We start from the raw sequence: 16,127 nt of genomic DNA on the forward strand, positions 1-16,127 counted from the left end.
TGCAGGTGTGCAGCGGTCAGTTGAAGAATCCGCGAGTTTCTCTGTGAATTTCCCATTACGTTGTTGCGCACTCGGTGCTTGTTTAGGGGTTTTTTTCGCTGTAAAAAGAAGTTTTCTTCCCACGCACAATGGACGCAAATGTTTTTGTCACTTTTTATGGAATCAAACTCAAAGTAAGGTCAGTACTTCCAAGCTTTAAACGCTGCACGCTCATACTCTCTCCCACAATCGATATATGATCCATTGTTGATCTGCACACAGCTGTTGTCACTAATGGCGCACTCGCTTATGTCACTGTCGTGAGACATTCTCGCAAAAAATCACGGTTTTAGTAACGCAGTAACGCAGCGTTCCTACGGAAAAGTAACGGTAATCTAATTACCGTTTTTGCAATAGTAATCCCTTACTTTACTCGTTACTTGAAAAAAGTAATCAGATTACAGTAATCTGATTACTTTTTTCAAGTAACGAGTAAAGTAACGCGTTACAAGTAACGCGTTACTGCCCATCTCTGATTATGTCATATATGTCATATATGTGATGTCACTGTGCAGGCCAGTAATGTGGCCTGGATATCCTTAATCATACTATTAGATATTTGAACTGCTGCCTTTCACATACCAGAGCTCTCCAGTTATTCACAGGCTGAAACTTGCTGAATCATGATTGTAGAAATGTCTTTATAACTACTTCATAGGAGAGTTCTTAGAAAGCAATAGCAAATAGAAAAGTTGAGTCTGACTTTGATTGTTTTATGTCAGAATAGAGACTGATATCTATACGGATGCCAAAGAGAAAATCTATTCATTTAAAACCACAAGCATAAGTACATATCTTTGAAGTACTGCCTGTTTCTGTGAATTTCACTTTCCCTTTTTTTTTTTAAATCTGTGCCTTCCTCACTCACACTTTCCCTCACTCTCCTTTTCCCCACTTGCCCTCTTCTTTTCACCTGTTTTCTACTCAGTATCTGTCTCTCCCTCCCTTCCTCACTTTGTTAAGTGGGTGCGAGTTGGACGAGTGAGGAATCGACAATGGTGGCTGTGACTCAGGCAACCAGCTGCTGCAGTGTTGTGACGGTAATGAGGACAGGGTCAGTGGATATAGACAGACTGAACGACAGAGGCACACAGAAGAGGACAGGAAAAGGGTGAGAGAGACAGATAGATAGCTATGCAGATGCGTGGAAGAAGTAAAGCTGGGTTCATGCAGGGAGTGAAGAAGAGAGCGAAGACAGAAGGAGTAGGAGAAAGGGAGAGAAGTGGAGAGATAGAAGTTGACAGAAGCCAGCTGATAGGAGGACTCTACACCAGTGATAGCCTCACAGTGAAACTACTGAGCTAAGCAACTTTTTCTCTCACACTGTGGCTCGACTGAGGAGATGTGGAAGAGTACAAGTTGCAGGTTCATGTGGAGACTCTCGAAATAGATGCAGAATTCTACTAAAAGCGTCTTAATGCCTTTAACAGGTTGCCACATACTGACCTATCCACCTACTATTTAACCCACTAAAACCTTTATCGTTGTTGCTTGTTTTCATCTACAGACAGGTCACCATATGTCATCTTGGATATCTTCCTTTTGGGACAAATGAAGGGGATAACAATCATTTCAAAACATTGCACAGAAAAATGAAACAATTAAATGAAAATTAAATTGAACATGGATACTGTGTTACGATATACTAAAATTAATAAATACATGTCATGATTAAAAATTTTATTTCAAATGAACAGAATATATTTTTATAATTACTCAAGTGTGATAGGCCTTTGGGTGATAAACATGTTTTTCTATGCTTCATTTTGTTTGAGGTGGTGCATTAACTGCTAACTGTGTCACCTTAAATTGAGATTATGAATCTACTCATCGCTAGCAACTAGAAAGTACCTAATATGGGTTTCTAGGCAAGTTATAAGAAGTTAACCAATAAAATTAGAAAGCAACTTCAAGATGGTCATGGTCACTTTTGACAGTTACACATGAGTGAAAACAAAGGATTATGGATATGTAAATGTTCAAACTGATTATTTAACTGTCACAATAGCACATCTATGCCTTAGTTGTTCTTAGACATAAATGTGTGATATGATTTAGTGTATTTGATGAGAAAAATTTTGAATACATCAGTGTTTCCATCAGTATGAGCCGCAAGGGACTCGTGGAATTACATCAAAAACACATATCTTGCCTTTATTCAAGAAAGGAAAAAATACTTTAAAAAAAGCTTTTGTTCTATAAATAGATAGGTGTTTTAAACTAATATAATGAGAATACAGTAACAAAAGAAAAAATATATTTCAAACATACAACAATAAAAACTATAAAAGTTACACAATCTTTTTTTTCACTAATAACTTGTTGCAGATTAAGACAAGTTTACTGTAAAATAACAGTTTCATGTTGATCACAGTTTCAGGTGGTATTAGTTGTGCAATTTCACAGGGAAGATTGTTATATTAAAGGAATACTGAATTATGTTGGATTTCTTTGATAGATTCTCACGCTTAGAGAAAGACCACAGCAGTCAGGTAAACACAAGTAGGTCAAAGGCTGTATAAATTGTATAATAGATTGTCATGATTACAGTTACAGTTTACCTCAAGTGAAATGTATCTGAAACAGTGATGTATCCACGCACTGACAGCCTGAAATGTTCGCATGCCAAAGTCAATGTTTTACACTTTTCAAACACAGTTTGCATCAGTGTTGATGTTTTAGCAGAGAACTACAATATATGCCAACATTTCAAAAATAAACATCTTCAGTACTGTCTTATGCTGCTTTAAGAATGTCTTCCATTCAATAGTTTCAAAAAGCAATATGTCTCTTAGCAACATTTTACTGCACTGTAAACATGAAGTTAGCAGAACTTAAAAACATTAAGGCAACCGATTGTCTTAACGTTTTTTGAAGTTGTTAAACCTAGGAATTTAAGCTTATCATAACTCTGATAGTTTGATTTTATTTGACGTGTACCTTTTGACTAAAATAAAAGTAAAATGTTTAATAATTAAATGTAAATATTTTTAGTAACTAGAAATTAAAGTTTTCATTTTGTCTTCAATGGAAATAAGTAGATGTAGCTTAAAAGAAATGAGTACAGCAGAGTCACTTTTTCAGTTTAGCAAAAATTTATTTTTCACTTTTGTATTTTTTTTACTAAACAAAACTCAAAGATATGGACACTGAAAACTCAAAAACATGTCTCACCAAACGTAAAACAAATTAAGGCAACCGATTGCCTCAATTGGATCGTGTACTGCTAAATTTAACAGCTTAAGTACATTTCTTCAGTTCAGCAGTATTTTCTTGGGCTCCATCAATAACACACTGCACTGTCAATATTCAAGAAATATTAAAATAAAAAAATTAAAACGTAATGAATGCCAAAAGCAATATTACTTTTGAATAATTTTGAAACTGTTTGATCAACTGTTGTATGTATACATTGTACTACTGTCCTGGTTCTGTTATTTTTCAATACCTGCTTAGTTAACATTCATATTCATAACAATGACTTTTAGAAAAAACTACTACTGTGCTCTGATACAGTGATCGCGACTCTTGAGACTTTTCATGCTCTCTCATTCATTCATTCAGGACAAGTCTGGTAAACTGTTGGACAACAGTTTACCAGACTACTATACTCTGAGTGAATACAGTGTTGTGAAAATTGCAGTAGTAGGTGTAGTTCATCGATCACTCCAAACATTACCAAGATGTTTATCAGCAGTTCTTGGAAGACCTCCACAAAGTCACAATGAATGCCTTTCACAGACTGGTAATGAACTGGGTGGTTGTCATACTATTATGAGTAATCTATGACAACCAACCAGATCTGCCACATCAGACTTGTCCTGAATGAATAAGAGAGCATGAAAAAAAATGAATCAACTAATCCACAGAATGATTTTATTACAAATCATATCTGCATCATCTTAATCAGAAAGGTGGTTTACACTAGTCATGACTCAGAAGATTCTGCAAATTGTCATAATACTTTTATGTCGTTAACCGTCAACCAGTGTGTAGGAGTTATGTTTGAAAGCTATTTATTATTTTAGTTACAACTCTGTATTTTTGTAGAACAAACTACATATGAATGAGTAACAACTGATGATCTGTGTTCTAGACAGTAAACAGTTCTGAGGCAACTGAACCCAAGTGACAAACAGAGGCAAGAGTGAGGCGGTTTAACTGTGTGCAAAGTGGGGATAGTGGATATGGTGGACAAAAGATGTTGAAGATTGAAAACAAAGTGGGTTAATGCTAGAATTCAGTGTGAGGTTCATGACAAGTCTCTTTCCACTGCGAATTTTTTCAAATTGCAGCCAAAACATTTGGTCACTTACCTGTTTTGGGAGCCATCTATTTGAAAAAGGTCATCAGCTAAAAGGATGGCTGTCAAGCTTGGCAAAGAACATGTTGGGCATGCTCTGTTTGAACACCTTTGAGGGTAGCAAAGCTACTACAGCAAAACTACTAAGTGAGTTCAAAATTAATTGACCTATGATAAAATGATAGTTATGGTTCTCCATACTGTGATATTTGTTCTTCAGGTTTAAGGGGTACTCCAAGTTTTGACCTACCTGCATCTTTTGCTATGGTGAGAACAAAGTGAGAGAAGCTGCTAGCACATTTGGTTTCTAATAATATTAGACATTGTTAAAAGAGACTGAAACTGCCTTTCAAAAGCCTGATACATACCTCTCAAAAAGGTCGGGTTACATGGTCAAAAAGGTAAGTTTAGAATTTTTAAAGCTTGGGGTTTTTGCAGATTTTTAAATGCCCCAATAAATGAATTGCAGTAAAAAAAATGGCTACGTTACAATGATTGTGTCATGTTTTAAAAAGAGTAAAAGCAACAACAACAAAAGAACAAAGCAAAAAAAAAGTGATTTGTCAAACTGTATTTGTCTGTGAGCCACTGATGCTCCATTGTCTTTTCTCATAATCTTGACCCAGCTGTTATATCAGACTAAAGACTAATATCATTTATGTTTGTAGTCAAATTGACCCCAGGAATCAAAACATTACAAGATGACTGCCATAAAATTTAAATTAATTAATTATTTTTTTAAGTAACAGGTACTTAATATGCAAAATAGCCAAAGTTTATTAAAAATAATACACCGAACTAAGAAAATGTTAGATGATCTTAAGCTGTTTGAGTTAGTAGGACTGTTTTTAAAAGCTTAAGCTGACATTACTTAATTATTTAAGTACTCTGAGCATTTGGGTTTACAGTGCTGACATAAGTTTTTTATAATATAACATTCATTTGATATCTAAAAGGTCATGAAGTCAAGATGAAAAACAAATCGGCTTACGTGCTATTTTGAAGTGTACGGTCTCTGCCTGGTGAAAAAAGGAATTTCAAACATTGTGTTATGCTGAGAAAAGGAGTAAAATGGAATGAGACAGTGGCAACATGGACTCCCACTATAGACACAGTGTTTAACATCGTCACCCGTGGCAGCTCAATTACCAGAGTGTAATTGCAATAACTCCAATACCTCTGCAGTCATGCTTGACAGTTTCCAGACCAGGTCCTGTAATTGCAGGTTGATATGCAACTGGAAATCAAAAGGGGCTAACACGTTAGTGAGAGAACTGCTAGCCTATGACTTCCGCAGCTGAGTGGTGAACTGGTAATGCAATAAAAGGTTGGAGTTATTAGCAAAGTTGTGAATGGCAAATTGGTGTGAATGCCAAATCGTCAGGGTTAGTGTTGAATAAGATGGAAAGTTAAAAAGGGAACTAAGAAGAAGGGGGATGAGACAATGGATGATGTTCAACTGTGCGAGAGCAAGCTCAGTCCTAATGTAATAGTCCTTAAATACTGTCAGTAATTTAAAAAAATAAAGGTCTATTTTACTTCTAAAAAACTCCCAGCAGTCAATAGCAAAGTGCTAGGTTAGTCTAAGGATCACCATCATTCACCACGCAGACCTGAAAGTCTGTGAGGTTTTGTTCAAAGACATTTTTGCGCCATATCAAGCAGAGAGGATAAATTAAAAGATGAATTAACCAGATGTAGTATAGTGAATAAAAACATTGCAGAATATTAAACTTTAAGGCCCCATAATGCTTGAAAGGAAGAGCTTGAGAAATGTGAAAGAGCTTGTCAAAGTCTCCGATGTCAGACTTACAGTGAGATAGCATTAGACAATTTTTCAAACTTTTAAAGCAGACAAAGGGAGGTTTTGAGTCATCCACTGAAGCTCTCTGTTTAATTCTTCACTCATCTACTTGTCTTTTTGTGCGCATTGTTATCTGCAACACCAAGTTTTGCAAACTAAAGAGCATGTCCTTTTTTAATTTAATGACATATGATCATTAAAATGGAGAGAATGTTGTCTCCGGGAGTTTAGCTGATTTGATTTAGAGCGGCAAGGTATGGTGGGTGTGTTCCGGTTAAAGAACACGGAGGCAGCTTCCAAGTTTAGGAGATTTATTCAGCTGTGGTCTGTAGTAACGATACATAAAGCAACTATCAGTACAGCACACATAAAACATTCAACATGCCCAGACATTATTCTAGCACAGAGATAGCACAAGGAACTGTATTCAACACTCACATCTATAACAACTTCAATAATTACACAAGATTTATAATTAGCATTAACTAGCTTAGTAGCTTACATAGCGTCTTAGCGCATTAGCATAAGATAACATGAGCATAGTCACGAGGGAACAAATACACACAATAGCATCTGACATACGGAACATCATGTAAACAGAACCCACCTTCTGGCATTCACACACAGCAATAAACCAAAACCCACGAAATGCTGATGAGAGGACACAAGGAGCAATGCTGGCTATCAGCAGCTACAAGGCAGACTAGCAGCACACGGCACAGAGTGGTGCATTCAAGGAGCGTCAGCATAGATATGGTGAGTTCAATGACGTAGGACATATCAATTTCCGCAGCGCAAACACTATCTATAAACAAACCACTACACTTCAACCAAGCAAATAATGTGTAAACAGTGGGCTTTCTAACACAGCCGCCCCCGAATGTCTGCACAGACAGTCGAATCCAAGGTAGAAAGCCACTCAGGTACGTGGATCCTTATCATCTTCAAGCATAGGGAGTGAGACCAAGCGGGCTACCGGTCGAATATACGTTCGATCTTTGACCTTAACGGCAGCAGTCCGGATGCGTCCATCAGCTCCAGGGTAAGTAGTCGTTACCTTACCAACAGGCCATAAAGCTCTTGGGAGCTGAGGATCAACTATGAGCACCACTTGGTCCGGTTTGAGGCACTCCGAATCCTTCTGCCACTTCTGTCTCTCTTGCAAGTTAGGCAGGTAGTGACGGATGAATCGGGACCAGAAATGGTCGACAAGAACTTGACTATGTCTCCATCTCCGACTCCCAATAAGGTTACTGGGATCGTAAACCACTTGAGGGAGTGATGCATCATAGCGTCCCATCAGCAGGATGTTAGGTGTGATGGGGTCTGGATCTGCTATGTCTGATGAGATGTAGCCGAGAGGCTTAGCATTTACGATGCCTTCCACTTCCACAAAGACCGTATGAAGCACAGTTTCAGGGACCGTCTGCTCCTTGAGTACGACCTTAAGAGCGGTTTTTACGGACCTGACCTCTCTCTCCCAGGCACCACCGAAGTGAGGAGCACTGGGAGGGTTGAAACGGAAAGCAATCTGCTGCTCTGCCAAACGCTCCTTCAACTGAGGCGCCATGGTCTCAAAGGCCTCATGGAGCTCTCGGGCTCCACCGACAAAATTTGTCCCATTGTCACACAGGAGCTCAAAGGGTTTGCCTCTTCTGGCAATAAAGCGCCTTAACGACATCAGAAAGGAGTCAGTGTCAAGGCTCTCGAGGAGGTCTAGATGCACACAGCGGGTCGTCATGCATTTGAAGACTATGCCCCAACGCTTCTCTGTTCGACGTCCAATTTTCACGGTAAAGGGTCCAAAACAATCGACTCCAGTCGAGTAAAAGGGTGGTTTATACAGACGCAGACGAGCTGGTGGCAGATCTGCCATCTTTGGGATGGATGGATTGGCACGCCAAGCCTGACACTGCCTGCAGTCCCTCTGATACCGTCTGACTGCTTCCCTCCCCCGGAGGATCCAGAACCGGCGACGTAGTTCAGCCAACACTCTTTCTGGTCCAGGATGAAGGAGGGTCTCATCAAAATCTTGGATGATGAGCTTAGTCAGAGGATGTTTTGGGTCCAGTATGATCGGGTGGATCGTGTCTAGCTCCAGCTGCTCAACTCTTCGTAACCTTCCACCAACTCTGATGAGTTCCGTATCCTTATCATATTCGGGTGATAAGGAGTTCAAACGGCTGTTGGTTGGCAATGGTCTGCCAGACCTGAGTGCATTAGCCTCATCTGGGAATGACTCTGACTGGGCCTTCATCAGGAGGAGTTTCTCAGCTTTGATGTAATCATCTGTTTCACTGTGCGAGCTTGAATTTGGGTCAGCCGCCCCATGTAGGGACCGCGCTGTTGTCTTCCAGGTAGAGAACATGCTGATTTCAGGAAGTTGAGGGCAGGAGTTAACCCTAACCTGTCCACAGAAATATGATTTCTTCAGCTCACCATCCTCTGGCTCTGGATATACTGGTGGGCTGGTCGGCCAATGTTCCTCGGATTGACGTAAAAACTCAGGGCCTTGGTGCCACCGGTGTGGTCGTGACAGCTCCTTTAAGGTCTTGCCCCGGGTAATGTCATCGGCAGGGTTATTCGCGCTATCCACATATCTCCAGGTACTCCCATCTGTAAGACTCTGGATCTCTGCCACCCGCGTGCCCACAAAAACTTTATAGCTGCAAGATTCTGACTTGATCCAGTGGAGGACGGTAGTAGAGTCCGACCAGAGAACAACCTTCCGAATGGGCAGCGTGAGCTCAGCTTGAAGGAGACCAGCTAGTTGTGCACCAGTGAGAGCGGCACTTAGCTCCAACCGTGGCATGGACAACTGTTTCTTTGGGGCCACTCGGGATCTAGCCATTACAAAGGCAACATAGACTTCCTTCTGAGCAGTTTCTGTCCGTAGGTAAGCGACAGACCCATACGCTCTCTCGGAAGCGTCGCAAAAGATGTGGAGATCTCTGCTCGAGGCAGATGAATCAGCAGACGCTGGTGCATAACATCTGGGGATTTCCATTTGGATAAGATCAGGAATCTCCTTTTCCCAGGCAAGCCATCTGTCACGAAGGCTAGGTGGCTGGATCGGGTCGTCCCAGCCGAGCTGGTCCTTCCAAAGATCCTGTACCAGAATCTTGGCCCGTGTGGTGAACGGTACTATATAACCTAGCGGATCATACTGACACGCAAGTTTTTTGTAGACGTTCCTCAGTGTGGGTTCAGTTCTCTCCCCCAGTCGATGTCTGTATTTGAAGGAGTCACGAAGGCAAACCCATGTCAATCCCAGAGTTGGCTCCCAAAGGTCCGTGCTAGACTGAGAGAGCCATAGGTCACTACTCTCAGATCTGACATTGGATGGAAGATGTTCAATGACAGCAGGGATGTTGCTGGCCCATTGACGTATCTCAAAGCCCCCGGTGTGGAGCAGCTGGCGCAGACTGTCGACTAGGGCCTTAGCCTCCTCTTGGGAGTGGGTGCTGCGGAGACAGTTATCCACGTAGAACGACTGCTCTACACAATCGACGAGGTCATGATTGGACCTACAAGTGTCCCGGACGTGCTGCTGCAGTGCATAGATGGCGCAGCAAGGACTGGATGTAGTGCCAAATGGTAGCACTTGCCATTCATAGATCTTCGGCTCTTCATTCCTCTTCATGTCCCGCCAGAGGAAGCGCAGCACTGGTTTGTCTGCTGGCAACAGGCGTATCTGGTGGAACATACCTTTGATGTCGCCACTCACAGCAACTGGATACTGTCGAAACCGAAGAAGAACTCCTAGCAAAGATGGACCTAGGGCAGGTCCAGGGAGGAGAATAGAGTTGAGGGACTTCCCTTCGTACTGGAAAGAGCAGTTAAAGACGATCCTGTCCTTGTTATTGTGTCGCACCATGTGGTGAGGTATGAACCAGGATTCTGCAGTGGTTCTAGCTATCTCATGTGGCACCACAGCTACATAGCCCAACTTCTCTAGTTTCTGAATCTCCTGACAATACACTTCGGCACGTTGTGGGTCTTTGACAAGTCTCCTCTCTGTACTGCGCAGACTTGGCAAGACTGCTTCCATAGGAGCTTGAAGCGTGGCGGAGTTGGCGCGACGAAGCAGTGGTGTGGCATACCTCTGTGTCCCATCGACAGTGACCCTGATAGTGGATGTCTGGAGTAGGTTCAGAGCTTGCTGATCTTGCTTTGATCGGGTTACCTGCTTCTCGCTCACATAAGGGAGCGTATCAATCTGCCAGAGACGCTCAACATTCCTGAAAAGCTCACTGGTTGGCACAACGGTTGTTGTGAACAGGCACTGCTGCTCAGTTGCAGGAGTCTGGTCGATACTGATGGGACCTTGGAGCGACCAACCAAGCTTGGTATGGACAGCGATGGGTCCCCCTGTCGGGCCCAGATGAACTGGTTCTGTGGGGGCCAGGAGATGAGGCATGTCAGAGCCGATAAGCAGCAGAGGTTGAACATGGTCTACCAAAGGCAGAGGTAAGTCACGCAGGTGTTTATAGCGGCGTTGGAGAATCCTCACCGGATAGGAATGTTCTGAGAGACCAAGGGCATCGGCGGTGAATGCCTTTTGTATATGATACTTCTCCCCAGGTTTGTAGGGGGAAGACACTTGGAAGGAGACTGAGGCGCCACGAAGCTGCACTACCTCTTGGTGGACAGTCCGCAGGGTAAGCGTCTCGGGCTCTGGGGTGAGTTTTAAGCGTCGAACAGCTTGTGGTAAAATGATGCTTCGTTCTGAGCCATCATCAAGTATTGCATGAGTCTCCAATGTTTGGTCCCTGTTGTACAGCAAGACCTTTACAACCTTCAGCATCACCTTGGGGGAACGGTTCGGCCTATCCAAGTACACTGTTGTAGTCAGAGCAGTCATCATGAGCACACTCTTCTGGATCTGCTGGACAGCATCATGCAGTACAGTCAGGTGTTGTTCTCTGCAGGTATTACAAGGTCGTTTGAGGGTGCAAACCTCCGGCTGGTGAGTTCTTCCACATTTCCAGCACCGCTGTTCATCAGTTAACCACCTCACCATCTGGTCGGTGGTCAGTTTCTTAAACTCTACACAAGCATTCAGGAAATGCTCCTTATTCTCGCAGCGCGGGCAATATGGTTTTGGTCTGGATGAGGTCTTTGGTCGGAAAGAACTCCCTTCTGCGCTGGGGGATTCCCGGGAAGTCAGGAAGAAGGCTGTAGATTTCTCCTTTGGTTTATTGGGAAGACGCTGGTCTTTCTTTGTCAGCTTATAAGCTTCAGGACTATAGAGTGAAGCAGCTCTACCTGCGATGCGCTTCGCTTGGGATTTCATCTGCAGCCAGGAACTCAGATCAGGCAGGGTATAGGTTTGGTCAGTACCTGTCCGAAGAATGCCTTGGTTCAGGCAATGCTCTACAAACCCATCGCGATAACTGGGTGGCATCTTACTCAGTAGTCGGTCGACATGAGACCCACATCTTAGCTCAAAGCCGTTCTGGCCCTCCAGTGTCCTAAGCATCCCTACTAGAGATTGGATAGACAAGGCAAATGCATCAAAGGCTTCTGCGTCGCCGAATTTTATAGCTGGAGCATTCAGAATTATGCCCAATTCGCTTTGGACGAGCTGACGGGGTTGCCCATACTTGTCCTGCAGGGCGTGCATGGCTGTGGTGTACGGCGTTGGGTCGTGCATGTATGTCTTAGCTAGCTGGATTGCACTAGGTAGCCGTAGGTGCCCAAGCAGCACTTGATATTTATACTGCTCATTCAGTTGTGGATGACTGTTCAACAGGTTGTCAAGGGCCATTTTCAATAAGGCAAAGTCACTTTCACGGCCACTCTCAAAGGAGGGAATCATAGGTTTGGGAATGCCATGACCTGTGGCGAGGAAAGGGTAGGCATTAGCTGTCGGTAGTTGATGTAGCTCGGACTTAGTCCGGGTGGGAGTGCAAGATAACTCTGCTTCGGCAGGGTTAGTGCAGGCTGCATGAGTGTACTGCGATGGCTGAACTGAGAATGGAGTAGATGCCTGGTAAGAGATATCAGGTGCAAAGGTAGTAGACCGAGGTCCAGCTGGAACAGTTGGGTGCAGCACTTGGGGCATGCATTGAGAATGCAATGGATGCGAGGCCATGGTTACTGGAGGTGGAGCTACCACAGGCGCTGGAGGCTGAGCCACAGTAAGTGTTGAGGGTGGAGCGATTAGCGGTACAGGAGGATGACCCACGGGACCGACTGAAGGTAGAGCTGCATGGGTGCTCGAATTACTATTCTCCGATGGGCATGATGAGACTCTGGAACCACTGGGTTCTTGTGCCTTCTCTTTAAGGAGAGAAGTAACCATCTTGGCTATCTCCAACTCGTTTACCCTCTTCTTTAGCTGTCGTCGCCTCTCCAGCTGTCTGCTCAATGACTCTTGGGTTCTAATGGCTTCTTCCTGTAGCTGCTGGGCCTCTCTGGCTTGAGCTTGAAGTCGTTGACACTCATATTCGACTTGTTGATCCTCTTCTAGGTGCTGTTGGAATTCCTCAAGTTCCATCTGCTTCACTCGCTCTTCGAGCTGGGCTGTTTCCAGGTCTGATAATGCGTGGGAAGGGAATCTGCCTATCGCCGAGCGTGATGCTCTTGTGGATCTGGATCTGGAGCTCCTCTGGGATGAGCGTGTTTTACCACTATGTGAACACTGAGAAGCAGTAGCAGGTTGCCTGGTTTGACTTTGTCCCTCAAGAGGGAGTGTTGAAACCTCATAATCGGTCAGGTAAGTAGGTGGCCGTCGCTCTCTCTGCGAAACACGTGGGGGTGCTGAGTCAGCCTGGACATCTGTCTGTTCCATACCTTAATCAGTACTCTAATCCGGCTCGAAGGACCATAAAATGGAGAGAATGTTGTCTCCGGGAGTTTAGCTGATTTGATTTAGAGCGGCAAGGTATGGTGGGTGTGTTCCGGTTAAAGAACACGGAGGCAGCTTCCAAGTTTAGGAGATTTATTCAGCTGTGGTCTGTAGTAACGATACATAAAGCAACTATCAGTACAGCACACATAAAACATTCAACATGCCCAGACATTATTCTAGCACAGAGATAGCACAAGGAACTGTATTCAACACTCACATCTATAACAACTTCAATAATTACACAAGATTTATAATTAGCATTAACTAGCTTAGTAGCTTACATAGCGTCTTAGCGCATTAGCATAAGATAACATGAGCATAGTCACGAGGGAACAAATACACACAATAGCATCTGACATACGGAACATCATGTAAACAGAACCCACCTTCTGGCATTCACACACAGCAATAAACCAAAACCCACGAAATGCTGATGAGAGGACACAAGGAGCAATGCTGGCTATCAGCAGCTACAAGGCAGACTAGCAGCACACGGCACAGAGTGGTGCATTCAAGGAGCGTCAGCATAGATATGGTGAGTTCAATGACATAGGACATATCAATTTCCGCAGCGCAAACACTATCTATAAACAAACCACTACACTTCAACCAAGCAAATAATGTGTAAACAGTGGGCTTTCTAACAATCATGATCCTTCATTCCTGCCACATACGAGTTACAACAAAGAAGCGTTATGCAAATTAAAAGACAATCAATTCTTTAGACACTAACAGGTGCCACATCGGTGCAAAATTGTCTATAAAAATTATTAAAGCTCTTTAGCTACTTTTATTGTCTTTTTCAAAATGAAGTTTGACTAGTTTTTACAGAGCACCTCAAGAACTTTTTACGTCTTCCATTAAAAGTAACCATAGAATATGGCTCAAAGCATTGGTAGCATAATTATTTAATTATTTACGCAGCGGCTAGTGTGTAAACATTCATTATTCATCATTCATGTAAAAATAAAAGTGTTCACAGGACTATAAGCATGCCTGTGAAAAACTAAGACAAGCTTATTCTTGCATGGGTTCTCTCAAGTTCTCTCTGAGGTTTGCCAATAGGGTCTTCAAGGACTGAAACTATGAAAAACAAAAATCTCTGGTCTGATGGAACAAAGCTTCAACTCTTTGGCCTAAATCCCAGGTGTCATGTCTGGAGGAAACCAAACAACGCTCATCAACTGGTCCATACCATCTCTACAGTGAAGCTTTGTGGTGGCAGCTTCATACTATGGGAATGTCTTTGACAGCAGGAACTGGGGAACTAGTGAGGATTGAGGGAAAGATGAATGCAGTAATGTGCAAAGATGATGATGACCTGCTCCAGAGCACTCTGAACATCAGTCTGGGGTGAAGGTTCATCTTCCAACCGGACAATGACAATACTGTAAAATGCTACAGTTTTGTTTATTATTTGTAATAAATTTCAAGCAAATGTTTTTCACTTTGTCATTATGGGATGCTGTGTGTAGAGTATTGAGGTAAAAAAAAATGAACTGAATCCATTCTGGAATAAGGCCATAACAACAAGATGTGGAACAAGTGAAGTGTTGTGAATACTTTCTGGGTGCACTAAAGTTTCCTTTTAACTGAAGCCAAGCATCATTTAGTTTGCTTGGCTAAAAAATATGTACTCGATTATCTCTGATTGTTTGAGCTCTTCGAAATGATCTAAGGAGAGACATTTCAGTGATGGTTCAGCTTTTAAGATCTGCCAGTGTCTGTTAATTATGTGGCTGAGTTTCTGATGACAATGGTTAAATTCATTCTTTATACAAAGTTATTCTTTCTGTTTCCACTTGGACTTTTAGTTATAAGCAGTTCCATTCTTGATGCTATGTATGTAGTCAGAACCAACCACAGCATAAGCACAAACGCCTCATAACTGCCAAGTACAGTAGTTGAAGGGTTGATTTGGGCTGTTTTGCAGTCACAAGACCTGGGCACCTTGTAGCCATTGACCATGAACTCCTCTTTACACCTAAAAAGTTCTAGAGTTAAATGTGAAGGCATCTAAAACCTAAAGCTTTACTGAAAACAGACCATACAACATAACCTCAAGCACAGCAGCAAATGCACAAAGAAATTGCTGAAAAAGAAAAGAATTTGTAATGGCTTAAGTCCAACTTCACTGAAATGCTGTGGCAGGACCTTATGGGATCTATAAATGAATAAATAACCACAAGGCTCAATTCAATGAAACAACCTTATAAAGAAGAGTGGACCAGAACTCCTTCATAACAGTGTGAGAGACTGATTACTCACCCGTCACTTGTTTCTCTTTCATGATTGTAATTTCTGCATTTCTTTCTAAATTAGACATCATTTTGTTTTCATTTCATTTATTAAGGGGGAAAAGCTATTCAAATGTATCTGGCCCTATGTGAAAATGTTAGTACCCTGCAAATTTAATAACAGCATGTCTTGCTTTCAGGGATGACACAACCAATCAAGCGTTCTTATAACTAGCAATAAGTATTTCACATAGCTGTGGAAAAAAATTGACCTAGTCTTCTTTGCAAAATTGTTTTCAAATTGGAGGGTTTAAAGGCATAAAGACCTGTTTAAGGTCATGCCAACTGGATTTTCCCTAGACCACTCAGACTCTTTCCTTTCTTACTTTCTTTTATTCAGAGGTGGACTTGCTGTTGTGTTTCGCCTCATTGTCCTACTGCATAACCCAAGTGCACTTGCACTTCAGGGCATGAACTGATGGCCAGACATTCTCCTCCTGATAGAGAGCAGAACTCATGGTCTGAATAATAAAGGCAAGTCCTCCAGCCTCAGATCATCACACTACCACCACCGATGTTGACTGTTGGTTGCAATGCTCTTTTTATGAAACACTGTGTTAGTTTTATGACAGATGAAACAAAGTGTAAACCTTCCAGAAAGTTTAACATGTGTATTATCAGTTCACAGCATATTCTCCCAATAGTCCTGGGATCATCAAGACATTTTTTGGCAAAAATGAGATGAGCCGTTATGGCTGTTTTGGTCAGCAGTTATTTTCACCTTGGAGCACTCCCATAGATGCCATTCTTGCCCAGTCTCCTTCTCACTGTTGCCTAAAGCTGGGCGATTTCTTCAGTCGCGTTATTCAGCTTCTGCTCAAACTGCAC

This window comes from Diplotaxodon limnothrissa, linkage group LG13, assembly GCF_057381915.1.
Source record: "Diplotaxodon limnothrissa isolate DT_005_m linkage group LG13, D_limnothrissa_male_GT1.1, whole genome shotgun sequence".
Classification (NCBI taxonomy): domain Eukaryota; kingdom Metazoa; phylum Chordata; class Actinopteri; order Cichliformes; family Cichlidae; genus Diplotaxodon; species Diplotaxodon limnothrissa.